Genomic DNA, 13,910 nt, shown 5'->3' on the forward strand with positions numbered 1-13,910 from the left:
CCCAAAGGAATATAAATCATTGTAGCATAAAGACACATGCACTCATATGTCTATTGCAGCACTGTTTACAATAGCAAAGACTTGGAGCCAACCCTAATGCCCATCATTGATAGACTGGAAAAAAGAAAATGTGGGACATATACACCATGAAATAATATTCCGCCATAAAAAGAATGAGTTCATGTCCTTTGCAGGGACGTGAATGACGCTAGAAACCATTATCTTCAGCAAACTAACACGGGAACAGGAAACCAAACACCATATGTTCTCACTCATATGTGGGAGTTGAACAATGAGAACACATGGACACCGGGAACGAAACATCACACACTGGGGCCTGTTAGGGGATTGAGCTCAAGGGGAGGGAGAAAATTAGGACAAATCCCTAATGCATGTGGGGCTTAAAACCTAGATGGCAGGTTGATAGATGCAGCAAACCACCATGGCACACGTAAAACCATGTAACAAACCTGCACGTTCTGCACATGTATTCCAGAACTTAAAGTAAAACAAACTAACAAAAATGCACTAACGCTGAGGGGGAGTTGAGGTAGGGGCAGGAGTCAGGCGGGGGTGGGTGAGTCCTGGAGTTTTATCCAATCAGTGACACTGATGTGGGAACCGCCCAATCAGGCGCGCAGTGGGAGAGGAGAGGAAAGGAGGGCGTGGCTTCCGGCGTTTGGCGGGGTCTTTGTCTCTCGCTGGCGCTGGCACAGGAGCTTGGGATCCGTCTCCTCTTTCGCCTCCTCCACCTTGGGAGCCCCGGGCTACTCTCTCACAGCCTCTGTTGCCCTGTGATCTGTAGGTCCTTGGGGACGCACAGTTAAGGTGCCAGGACATCCTGGAAGCTGGGAAATGGTGAGTATGCGGGGTTCGGCATCCTGAGAGGGGAGAGCAGCCTGCGAAACCGGCAGGACCGGCCTCCCCACGGTTAGCTCCCAGTCTCCCGCAGCTTGGCCCTCAATCCCCTGTGGCCGCAAGATGGCCGCTGGGCCAGCAGCGAGGACCCCCACGTCCGGCCCGGCCCATCCGGTCCTGTCCCTGGGCAGCGCCCTGCTCTGCGCCCACAGCCATGAGTATTTCCCAGATTGTTCAGGGATGCCAGGTGGGTCATCAGGGAAAAACCGAGACTGGGTGTTTGCGTGGGAGGAGCTGCGGCCCGTGGCGTCCACAGTCTCTCTTGTTAAAAATTAACGGGAGTCTATGTTAAAACGTTAACCAGTTTATCTGAACAAACAGTGACTGGTGAAATGGAAAGCACCCAGCCATGATTTGTGGTCCAACCGAGGGGCATAAAGGAAAGGCTTTTATAAGATGCATGAGAAAGCAACCCAAATTCATAAATTGTTTCCGGTTATGTAGTCGCCTTATTTGAACTATCCAGATGGAAATTTCCTAGTTACATATTCAGAGGTTAATTGCATGTTTGTCATTGGTTAAACCCGCATTTTGTTTCAGGCTAAGATAATGGTTTATAGGAAATGTATTTGAGTTAGGTTTTAGATTTTTTTTTTTAACCTATGAACACAGGGCACTAGAGCCACTTTAGTCTAGTTTTCTGCTCTTTAATTATTTGAACACTCCAGAAGAGGACTGGTTTTCTCCTGTTTTTTTAATGTATGGCAAATGGAACCTCTAATCGACCAACCTGTTTTTCAGCCTAACTCAGACTTGCAGTAAAATTCTAAGGTCCCATTTTCTTTGCTGCATTCTCAAATGCAACACATGAGACCAGCTTTCCCTTGCCAATTTACAATGCTATTAACTATTTGTCCTTTACTATACATTTAATCAAAGTTTTCTGTTATTGGATTTCTTTCTACTTCTCCCTACAGTTCTGGCAATATTTGCTTTTTATATTTAGAAGCCTCCCTTTTGGGCACATAAATATATATAGCTATATTCTCTTGACAAATTAACGTCTATTATTACAGTATGGTAAACTCATTTCATGCTTGTGAGAGACATTGCTAGAAAGTCTATTTTGTCTAATTTAAGCATAACTACCATTGCATTCCTTTGATTATTATTTGCATGGAATATCATTTTCTATCCTTTCAATTTTAGCCTATGCTCTTAATTCATAATTGAGTCTCCTGTAAGCAGCATATTACCAGGTTTAAAAGATTCATTTATCTACTCTGTCTGCTTTAGTGTCTTTTGGCTGCTATAACAGAATATCACAGACTGGTAATAAAGAATGGAATTTTGTTTGACTCATAATTCTGGAGGCTGGGAAGGCAAAACAACATGATACTGATATTTGTTGAAGGTCTAGTTGCTGGATAATAACTTGGCCAAAGATGTGAGGGAGAGAGAGCTTTTTTTAAAATGCATAACAGATCCATTCTTGTTATAATTAACCCATTCCCATAATAACAACATTAGTCCATTCATGAGGGCAGAGTTCTTATAGCTTAATTAATTTTTAAAGGTTCCACCTCTTAATTCTAACACATTGGCTATTAAATTTTATCCTAAATTTTGGAGATGACATTCAGTCTACAGCAGTATCTGTTTAGTAGATAATTTAATCTTCTTATTTGTAAGGTAGTGATTGGTAAGCAGTTACCATTGTAAATTTGTAGTTTTCTGTCCATTTTGAATTTGCTTCTTTTTTTTCTGGTTCTGTCTTTCCTGTGGTATTGTTAATTTTTGTTGAGACAAAGTTATACTTTCTTGCTCAGACTGAAGTGCAGTTGCATATCACAGCTCACTGTAGCCTCAACCTCCTGGGATCAAGCAATCCTCCCAACTTAGCCGCCCAAGTAGCTTGGACTACAGACACACACCACAACACCCAAGGAGCTTATGATTCTTCCACCTTGGCCTCCCAAAGTGTTGGAATTATAAGCAGAAGCCACCATATCCAATGTGTAATTTTTGTTGTTTGTATATGCTTTAATTACTTTCTCTCTTTCTGTTACAATTTTTTTCCTAGTGGTTATCATGAGACTTATATAAAACATCTTGTATTTTAATAGTCTGGTTTAAGATGATAACAGTTTAGAGTATTCTGAATTTTGGTATGTATTTAGCATTTTTAGTGACATTTATACTTTAGTATTTTTCATATTGGTAGTTAGCATTTCATCTTATCAATGTGAAGATTTCTTCTAGACCATGGCTGGAGAAGTAAAGAAAGTGGGTTTTGCCTGATTCAGGGACTATAGAGAGAACCAAGTTCTGCAGGCCTGTCACCTGTCTCAGGTGAGTATGAATTCTCTTGTGTTTTTGACAGATAGTTGCAGTGGCAGGACCAAAGTCAAATGAGTTATAGGCAAGTCTACAGTAAGATGTGGCAGTATTCTGTTTTGAAGCCGGGACCATGATTGGCAAGCTTGCCACTTGGTCAAGTGCTTACCCTCTGAAGATGTCTTCCTTGGTCTTTGCCTCCAGCTGGGTGTCACATACTCTGAACTGGATTCCAAGGCTTACATGAATGCACTTATGTTTGCTGTGGCAGCTGCATTATGTTGTGAGGGATGTGCATGTAGAACCACCCATTCTGTCGTCTTGCTTATGTTACTCTCGTTTATATTTCACTTTCTGAAATGAATGTAAAGCTGGTGATTTTTAGATTCAAAAATTCTAAAATAAATTGCTGAAATTTACACATTATGTAAGCTATTAATAAAATTTCTTGTAGGTGAAACATATTTATTAAAATTTTTGTGTGTAATTTCAAGCTTACTGCAGGCAGAAAGGAATCATTAACATTTATATTCTTTTTTTAGTCTGTATCTAAATGATGGTATTTTTAATTCCAGATATTTACTTTATACTTCAGTAATGCTCAGCGTATTTTGCAAAATTTTTGTTGTTCTTTTATTTCGAAACATAAGGCTTTTTTAGCTCCTGAAAACTATATTATAGTCATAGAGTTTTATTATATTTTGTGGTAAGAAGAGCAGAAACATATTGAGGACATAATTAAATTCTCCTATCTTTTTAATGATTATTAATTAAATTCTTCTAATTAGAGCCTGTTATTAATGATTGTAATGTATTTTCTGTATAATTTTACTGCAATTTATTAATTTCCAATGACTTAGAATGTCTGCTTTTCATGAGTGCATGCAGTTGAATGATGTAGATATCTAAAGGGTAATTTTTTGGCCGGGTGTGGTCACTCATGCCTGTATTCCCAGCACTTTCGGAGGCCGAGGCGGGTGGATCACGGGGTCAGGAAATCAAGACCGTCCTGACTAATATGGTGAAACCCTGTCTCTACTAAATATACAAAAAATTAGCTGGGCACAGTGGCGGGCGCCTGTATTCCCAGCTACTCGGGATGCTGAGGCAGGAGAATGGCATGAATCCAGTGGGCAGAGCCGAGATCACGCCACTGCACTCCAGCCTGGGCGACAGAGCAAGACTCTGTCTCAAAAAAAAAAAAAGTTATTTTTCATTGTAAATCCATGCTTTTTTCAGGATTTTATGCATTAAAATCTCTCTTCTTATTTTCAATTGCGTGTTATTGCGTTTCTTTTCTTGGGTATGTTTTCTCAGATCAGTTAATTGTATTTTTGCTTTTAAAGCTTGATATCATGAGTTGAATGATAATTTTTAGCTCGATACACTTTATCTCAATGTGATGTTTAATATATGTGTGAATTAGCTGTGTTTGTTGGTTATAGATATATCTGTGAGGTTTTCACCTATGTAAGTCTGACATCTTTTTTGTTTGTTTGTTTGTTTGTTTTTTAGTTTCAGATAGGCTTTTTTTTTAAAAGAGAATTTTAAAACAGAGTAAAAAGAGCAGAAATCAGTTATTTGTCCTCTTGCAGGGTGGGGAGATAACTTCCTTCCCCACAGGTTTGAGGCTATGGCTAAGTGGTGAGTCTTGGGGAGATGCAGAAATGATCCATCCCAGGCACTTGGCTGGACTTAAGTAAGCACAGCCTTTGGGCCACAAGACCTGATGGCTTCGGTACTGGTCTGGACATAAGTCCCCATCTACCCAGAAATGTAGTCTTTTGTCTGCAACAACTGGCTGGAGAAATATTTCAGAAAGATGTGTGTCTGGAACACCCAAAGGCATACCTTTCCTTTCTCCTTGGCATAGGCCTTGCTGCACTGAGGAAACACCAGGTTTGCAATGGAGCCTTCAAGAGTCTTCATCCCTATGGAGCTCAGGGGCTCATAGGGTGACAGGAGAGGAGACAAGCTAACTTGGGAAGTATTCATCCTTCAGCTTCTCCCCCACTGAAACACTATATATTAGGGCCACAGTTCATGGCAAAACATACATGCTCTCTTTCTTTCTCTCACACCTACATCTCGGGAACCCAACAACTTGATGGCAGGTAGCTCTGGGTATCCTTGGTCTGGCATTCACCCACTGGGCATCTAAGCTGTGCTAAAGCTCTTTTCAATCATTTCTTACTCTTTCCAGGCCCATGTGGGTAGGTGTTCCAGCCTTCACTCTTTCAGGCTGATCATAAAGGCACAGTGTGGGAAAATCCCCTACTGTGATGGCCATTGCTGGGAAGCAGGGAAGGCTAAGGGCCCACTGCTGCCCAAGGCTAGTGTAGACACCATCTGCTCCAGTCGTCTCCTCAAAGATTGATATCAGGTGCAGCAGCTGCTGTCTGGAATGTTATCAAACCAGGACTGCACAGGCACTGAATTCTCTGTGTGGAAGATGTAAGAAGCAGGCGAGTTGTCCAGGATGACAGTTTTCCTCAGGTCCGTCCCCAGATGGCTGAGGTCCTTGACATAGCAGCCCTGGTGGAACAAACATGACTCATGGGCTAGGCCACCCCAGAACACCCCACACTGGTCCAGCACACCCATCACAGTGTGTTCGGAACTGGTAGTTTCTTATTCTCACTGACTTCAAGAATGAAGCTGCAGACCCTCATGGTGAGTGTTACAGTTCTTAAAGGCGGCATTTTCGGAGTTTGTTCCTTCTGACATTCGGATGTGTTCAAAATTTCTTCCTTCTGATGGGTTCGTGGTCTTGCTGGCTCAGGAATGAAGTTGCAGATGTTCGTGGTGAGTGTTACAGCCCTTAAGGCGGCACGTCTGGAGTTGTTCTTTCCTCCCAGTGGGTTTGTGGTCTCGCTGGCTTCAGGAGTGAAGTCGCAGACCTTCACGGTGAGTGTTACAGCTCATAAAGGCATTGTGGACCCAAAGAATGAGCAGCAGCAAGATTTATTGCAAAGAGCAAAAGAACAAAGCTTCCATAGTGTGGAAGGGGACCCGAGTGGGTTGCCACTGCTGGCTCGGGCAGCCTGCTTTTTTTCACTTATCTGGCCCCACCCACATCCTGCTGATTGGTAGAGCCAAGTGGTCTGTTTTGGCAGGGCTCTGATTGGTGCGTTTACAATCCCTGAGCTAGAAACAAAGGTTCTCCTTGTCCCCACCAGAATACCTAGATACAGAGTGTCAATTGGTGCATTTACAAACCCTGAGCTAGATACTCAGTGCTGATTGCTGTATTTACAATCCCTTAGCTAGACATAAAGGTTCTCCACATCCCCACCAGACTCAGGAGCCTAGCTGGCTTCACCCAGTGGATCCTGCACCGGATCTGCAGGTGGAGCTGTCTGCCAGTCCTGCGCCGTGCGCTCGCACTCCTCAGCCCTTGGGTGGTTGATGGGATTGGGTGCCGTGGAGGAAGTGGTGGTGCTCGTTGTGGAGTCTCCGGACACACAGGAGCCGATGGAGTGGGGGAGGTTCAGGCATGGCAGGCTGCAGGTCCAGAGCCCTGCCCCGTGGGAAGGCAACTAAGGCCCAGTGAGAAATTGAGCACACCAACTGCTGGCCCAGGTTCTAAGCCCCTCACTGCCCAGGGCCGGTGGGGCAGGCCGGCCACACCGAGCGCGGGGTCCAACGAGCCCACGCCCACCCGGAACTCGCGCTGGCCCGCAAGCACGGTGCGCAGCTCCAGTTCCCGCCCGCACCTCTCCGTCTACAACTCCTCGCAAGCTGAGGGAACCAGCTCTGGCCTTGGCCAGCCCAGAAAGGGGTTCCCACACTGCAGCGGCGTGCTGAAGGGCTCCTCAAGTGCCGCCAAAGTGGGAGCCCTGGCAGAGGAGGCCCCGAGAGCGAGTGAGGGCTGTGAGGACTGCCAGCACAATGTCACCTCTCAACAGGATCTGCATACTTGTTCAGGCTGGAATGAAGACAGCAATGAAAAAAACACATTTAAGAAGTTCCTCCTGTCATCTCAGGATCTTATCCATATAAGGCCTCATGAGCAAATGGATCTGGTGTCTGATCCCCTCAATCTCTACAGGCATTAGGCAGTCAGCATTGCTGAATGCCTTCAAGGAGCTATGAACAAGGGTTTCATCCAGGTCAGTGCTCACACAGATCCTTCCTTGATTTTTCTCTGTCACCTCTGGGAGCAGGCAGGTTCCTGGGATCTGATAAAACTGATAATGGAGACTCTGGAGCTGATCCGACTTAGCAATGGTGTTGACTTCCTAATTATGTGTGAAGAGCTTAGCAGGGGAACGTGACTGGCCAACATGCTGGGTGCAAGAAGAGCAGAAAGGGGCCTTCTAAGGTGTGACAAACATGAGACCTCTTCGGAGAGCACTTTGGAAACCAGGACTTGCTTGGTAAGGACCAGGGCGTCTTCCCTCCATGCCTGGGTGATGATGGAGCCTTGTTCCATCTAACAATCCTGAGGGCTGGGCTGGCTGTGGGGGAAACCTGGCTGGCACGCTGGCTGGACTGGGATGGGGGGCATGGGCTGGGGCCTGATTCAGTTCCCGAGAGTCTGAGTTCCACAGCTGTTCACATTCCCCCTCTCCTTTCCATCACTGGCCGGGAAGGGAGGCGGCCTGTAGTGACGGCGGACAGCCTTGGCAGCGGCTCCCCAGGATGCCCCCAGCCCTTATTCTCCCAGCGGGAGCTTCAGGATCCTCAGTTTGTTTCTAACATAGAGAATCCACCAGATATGCATTTTTTTTTCAACTTTTATTTTAAGTTCACGGGTCCATATGTTATAAACATTTTTTCAACTTTTATTTTAAGTTTAGGGGTCCATGTGCAGGATATGCAGGTCTGTTACATATATAAACGTATGCCATTGTGCTTTACTGCACAGATCATCTCATCACCCAGGTACTAAGGCCAGCATCCGCAGCTATTCTTCCTGATGCTCTCCTTCCCCTCCCTCATGCCATGAAACAGGTGTCCAGTGCGTGTTGTTCTTCCTAGTGTGTCCATGTGTTCTAATTGATCTGCTTCCGCTAATAAGTTAGAATAATAATAGGTGGTGTTTGGTTTTCAGTTCCTGCATTAGTTTGCTGGGTTTAATGGCTTCACACTCCAACCATGTCCCTGCAAGGGACATGATCTCATTACATTTTATGGCTTTATAGTGTTCCATGGTGTAGGTGTACCACATTTTCTTTATCCAGTCTATCATTGATGGGCATGTAGATTAATTACATGACGTTGCTATTGTAAATAGTGCTGCAATGAACATATGCATGCATGTATATTTAAAATAGATTTCTATTCCTTTGGGTGTATACCCAGTAATAGTATTGCCGGGTCAAACGGTATTTCTGCTTCTAGGTCTTTGAGGAGTCTCCACACTCTCTTCCACAATGCTTGAAATAATTTACACTCTCACCAACAGTGTAAAAGTGTTCCCTTTTCTCCACCACCTCACCAGCATCTGTTTTTATTTTTTTTTTACTTTTTATTAATAGCCATTGTAATTGGTGTGATATGGTATCTCATTGTTGTTTTGATGTGTATTTATCCAGTTATCTGTGACGTTGAGCTTTTCATGTTTGTTGGGCACATGTATGTCTTCTTTTGAGATATGTCTGTTCATGTCCTTTGACCACTTTTTAATGGGGTTGTTTGTTTTTCTCTTGTAAATTTCAAGTCCCTCGTAGATTCTGGGTATTGGACGTTTGTCAGATGGATAGGTTGCAAAATTTTTCTCCCATTCTCTAGGTTCTCTGCTCTAATGATAGTTTCTTTGGGTCTGCAGAAGCTGTTAATTTAATTAGACCCCATTAGTCAATTTTTGTTTTTGTTGCTATTGCTTTTTGCCTTTTTGTCATCAAATCTTTCCTCCTGCCTATATCTTGAATGCTATTATCTATATTTTTTCTTCTAAGGTTTTTATAGTTTTAGGTTGTACATTTAAGTCTTTAATCCATATTGAGTTAATTTTTGTCTATGGTGTTAGGAAGGGTTCCAGTTTTAATTTTCTGCATATGACTAGTCAGTTCTCCTTGCACAATTTATTGAATAGGGAGATCTTTCCCTAATTCCTTGTTTTTGTTGACTTTGTCAAAGATCAGGTTGTTGTAGGTTTTTGGCTGTATTTCTAGGCTCCCTATTTTGTTTCATTTGTCTATGTTTCTGTTTCTATACCAGTACCATGCTGCTTTGATTACTGTACCAGTATAGTTTGAAGTTAGGCAGTGACGCTTTCAGCTTTTTTTTTTTTTTTTTCTTAAGGTTGGCTTGGCTATTTGGGCTCTTTTTTTGTTCCATATGAATTTTTAAAGTTTTTTTTTTTTCTAATTCTCTGAAGAATGTCAGTAGTTCAATGGGAATAGCATTGAATCTATAAATTACTTAGGGCAATATGCTCATATTCATGATACTGATTCTTCCTCTCCATGAGCATGAAATGTTTCTACTTTTGTTTTGTGTCCACTCTGATTTCTGTAAGCAGTTGTTTGTAGTTCTCCTTGAAGAGGTCCTTCACTTTTCTTCTTAGCTGTATTCCTAGGTATTTTTTTTCTCTTTGTAGCAAATGTGAATGAAAGTTCATTCATTATTTGTCTCCCTGCTTGCCTGTTGTTTGTGTACGGGAATGCTAGCTACTTTTGCACATTGATTTTATACCCTGAGATTTTGCTACTGTTGCTTATCACCTTAAGAAGCTTTGGGGCTAAGAAGATAAGGCTTTCTAGATATAGGATCAGGTCATCTACAAACAAAGATAATTTGACTTCCTCTCTTTCTATTAGAATACTCTTTATTTCTTCCTCTGTCCTGATTTTCCTGGCCAAGGTTTCTGATACTGTGTCGAATAGGAGTGGTGAGAGAAGACATAATTTTCTTGTGCCAGTTTTCAGGGGGAGTGTTTCCAGCTTTTGCACATTCAGTATGATATTGTCTGTGGGTTTGTTGTATATGGCGCTTATTATTTTGAGGTATGTTTCCTCAGTTCCTAGTTTATTGAGAATTTTAAATGTGAAGGAATGTTGAATTTTATTGCATACTTTTTCTGCATCTATTGAGATAATCATGTGGTTTTTGTATTTACTTCTCTTCATGTGACGAATCACATTTATTGATTTGCATATGTTGAACCAACCTTGCATCCTGGGGACCAAGCCAATTCCGTTGTTGTGGATGCACTTTTTAATGTGCTGCTGGATTTGGTTTGCCAGTATTTTATTGAGAATTTTTGCACGGTGTTCATCAAAGACGTTAGCATGATGTTTTGTTGTTGTTGTTTTTGTATCTATATTAGGTTTTGGTATCAGGATGATGCTGGCCTGGTAGAATGAGTTAGAAAGAACATCTTTGTTTTCAATTTTTTTTGGGTAGTTTTAGGAGAAAATGTACCCTCTCCCCTTGTACTTCTGGTCAAATTCAGCTTGCTTGGTAGGCTAGTTTTTACTGCCTCAATTTCAGAACACATTATTGATCTATTCAGGTTTCAGTCTTGTGAAGGGTTTTTTTTTTTGCAATAAATTGTCCATTTCTTCTAGATTTTCTGGTTTATGTGCATAGAGGTGTTTATAGTGTTCTCTGATGTTTGTTCTTATTTCCATGGGATCAGGGATGATGTCTCCCTTATTATTTCTCACTGTGTTTGGTTCTTCTTTCTTTTCTTATTTATTTGTCTAGCTAGTGTTCCATCTAGTTTATTAATTTTTTACATAAAACAGCTCCTGGATTGGTTGAGTTTTTTTTTTTTTTTTTTGGAAGAGTTTTCAGTGTCTCTATGTCCTTCAGCTCTATTCTGATCTTGGTTATTTCTTGTTTTCTGCTAGCTTTCAGGTTCTTTTTCACTTGGTTTCCTTGTTCTTTTAATCAAGATGTTAGTCTGTTAACTTTAGATCTGTCTAGGAATTTTTTTTTTTTTTTCTTGTGGGAGAGTCTCACTCTGTTGCCCAGGCTGGAGTACAGTGGCATGATCTCGGCTCACTGCAACCTCCGCTTTTCAGTTTTAAGTCATTTCTGCTGTCTCAGCCTCCTGAGTAGCTGGGATTACAGATGTGCATCACCACACTCAGTTAATTTTTGTATTTTTTTGTAGAGATGGGGTTTTGCTATGTTGGCCAGGCAGGTCTTGAACACCTGGCCTCCAGTGATCTGTCTGCCCCAGCCTCCCAAAGTGCTGGAATTACAGGCATGAGGTACTATGCCCAACCCTTTCTAGCTTTTTGATGTGGACATTAGTGCTATAAATTTCCCTTTTTTCTTGGTTTCTAGTGATTATTTTATTCCATCTTGGTGAGTAGTCAGGGAAATAATCGTAAATTCACAATCAACTTATAGTTAAATCTAAACAATTATGTGAGGAGAACCCTTTATTATTTGAAGGGGATGTTTGAAGATTTTGTAACTGTGCCTTTTAGGTAGTCTTAAGTTTCTAATTGTCGTTAAAAACATGCCATTGTCATTTCTAACATTTTAAGTATATGGTTTAGAAGTCGTAAGAATAGTTCTATTGTTTTGCAATAGGTTTTAGATAATTTTTGTCTTACAAAAGTAAAAGTGAATACTCATTACTTGTGAAAGAAGTTAGTTAGCTTGCTTTAGGTAGGTAGCAACAGAAGGGTCCCTGGAAAGTCCCTGGACCTTGGGTCAGTGTCTCATCCCTGCATAATATAAAATGAATCCTGGAAAAAATCAAGCTGCAGACACCAACAAGGGAACTAGCACTTGGTGTTGTGCTTGGAGACCTGCCCACGGCTGCACAGATAGAAAAACCTCCGGCCCATTTGGATAGAAACTTGTACAAACCTCCAGCCCACTTAGTTAAGGGAACAAGACCGAACTGGAATAGAAATGCCGTTGTTTGTCCAGGCACGGTGGCTCATGCCTGTAATCTCAGCAATTTGGGAGGCAGAGGAGGGCGGATCACCTGAGGTCGGGAGTTCGAGACCAGCATGACCAACATGGAGAAACTCCGTCTCTACTAAGAATACAAAATTACCCGGGCATGCTGTCGCATGCCTCTAATCCTAGCTACTTGGGAGGCTAAGGCAGGAGAATCGCTTGAACCCAGGTGGCAGAGGTTGCTGGGAGCCGAGATCGCACCATTGCACACCAGCCTGGGCAACAAGAGCAAAACTACATCTCAAAATAAATAAGTAAATAAATAAATAAATAGAAGAAAGTACATCTCAAAAAAAAAAAATGAAAGAAAGAAAGAACAGAGAAAGAAAAAAAGAAACGCCTTTGCCCTTTGTACAGTCAGTGGACTCCCAGGAAAAAGTTTCTTCTCCTTTTGTGGGCATAAGCACAGTGGGCTCTGGTGCATTCCGGTCGATACTCTCCTTTATTTGAACTGTAAGTCTGATCTCTATGAATAATTACTTCAGCCCGTAATTGCTCCCTGGCCAAGCTGCTTGGCCCAGATTTCACCTTATCTTCTGATAAGTCCTGGGCCAAGCTAAGTAGCATCTATGAATCATCCCTTCAGCTCCTGATTGGTACCGGGCCAAAGTCATGGGTCAAGCTGAGCCACACGTTTTTCAAGACGGCCTGTGAACTATGCACATTCCCTTCCCTTCCCTTCCCAGTCCATAAAAACCCTGGACCCCAGCCTCATAGAGGGCACCCCGTTCAGATACCTATCTCTGCTGGCAAAGAGCTTTTTTTTCTTGCTTATCAAACTTTCACTCCAACCTCACCTTTGTGTTCAGGCTCCTTAATCTCCTTAGAGGTAGAAAAAAGAACTCTGGGTGTGATCTCAGACTACGAGATACTGTTACATCTTAGTGCACTGCTGAGACTACAACACTTGGTTTCTATGAGTTTGACTGACTAAATATTTTATGTAAGTGTAATTATACGGTTTTCCTTTTTGACTGTCTTGTTTTACTTTACCGAATGTTTTCAAGATTTGTCCTTATTGTAGTACTTTTCAAGATTTCCTTATTTTTAAGGCTGAATGCTATCCCAGTGAATATACCTGCCCTGTTTGTTGAATCTACTCATCCTTAAAGGTACATTTGCTTCCAGGTAGTATGTTTGTGAGTAATACTACAATGTACATAATTGTGCATATATCTATTCCATGTTCTGCTTTGCCTGTTTGGGATATTTTTCTCACACTGATTTAGTACCATGTGTATTCCCTTGCTTTTGTTGTCTGATCCGTTGATGTTACATCCCCCAAATTATTGCCAAGACCAATTGTCATGAAGCTTCACCCTTCTGTATTGTGCTAGGAATTTTAGAGCTATAGGTTTTACATTATAGTCTTCATTTTTTAAAATTGACACATTTAATTGTACATATTTTGGGGAAACAATTATGTATGTATGTTGTATAGCAATAAAAATCAGAGTACTTAGTATATTTATTGCCTCATGCATGTGTTGTTTTTGTGGTGAGAACATTCAAAAGCTTCTTCTCTAGCTATTTTATTTTATCTTTATGTATTAACTTTTTTTAGGGACAGGATCTTGCTCTAACACCCAGACTGGAGTGCAGTGGTGCAATCCTAGCTCAAGTAACCTCAAACAATCTTCTAACCTCAGCTTCCCAATTAGCTGGGACTACAGGAACCTGCCACCATGCCTGGATAATGTTTTAATTTTTCACAGAGACAGGGTCACACTATGTTGTCCAGGCTCATCTTGAACTTCTGTCTTCAAGTGATTCTCCCACCTCAGTCTCCCAAAATGTATGGATTGCAGGAATGTGCCACCACAAGTGGTCTCTTTTAGGTA

The 13,910-nt window shown here is 42.0% G+C and overlaps 1 long non-coding RNA gene across 2 annotated transcripts in view; it reads left to right on the forward strand.

The window, feature by feature from the left end:
* Positions 1–657: 657 nt before the first annotated feature.
* The window catches only part of LOC129029596 (uncharacterized), a 37,887-nt gene continuing 24,634 nt past the window's right edge, over positions 658–13,910 (forward strand). Inside the window, exons 1-2 of one of the 2 annotated variants that reach the window (XR_010125936.1) lie at positions 665–13,181; positions 13,634–13,690. This is a non-coding gene — a long non-coding RNA (uncharacterized LOC129029596). Of the gene's footprint in view, positions 13,182–13,633; positions 13,691–13,910 lie in introns of both variants that reach the window. The other variant, XR_008500269.2, reaches the window with a different exon arrangement.

The sequence above is a fragment of the Pongo pygmaeus genome, chromosome 23 (assembly GCF_028885625.2).
Source record: "Pongo pygmaeus isolate AG05252 chromosome 23, NHGRI_mPonPyg2-v2.0_pri, whole genome shotgun sequence".
In the NCBI taxonomy this organism is placed as follows: Eukaryota; Metazoa; Chordata; class Mammalia; order Primates; family Hominidae; genus Pongo; species Pongo pygmaeus.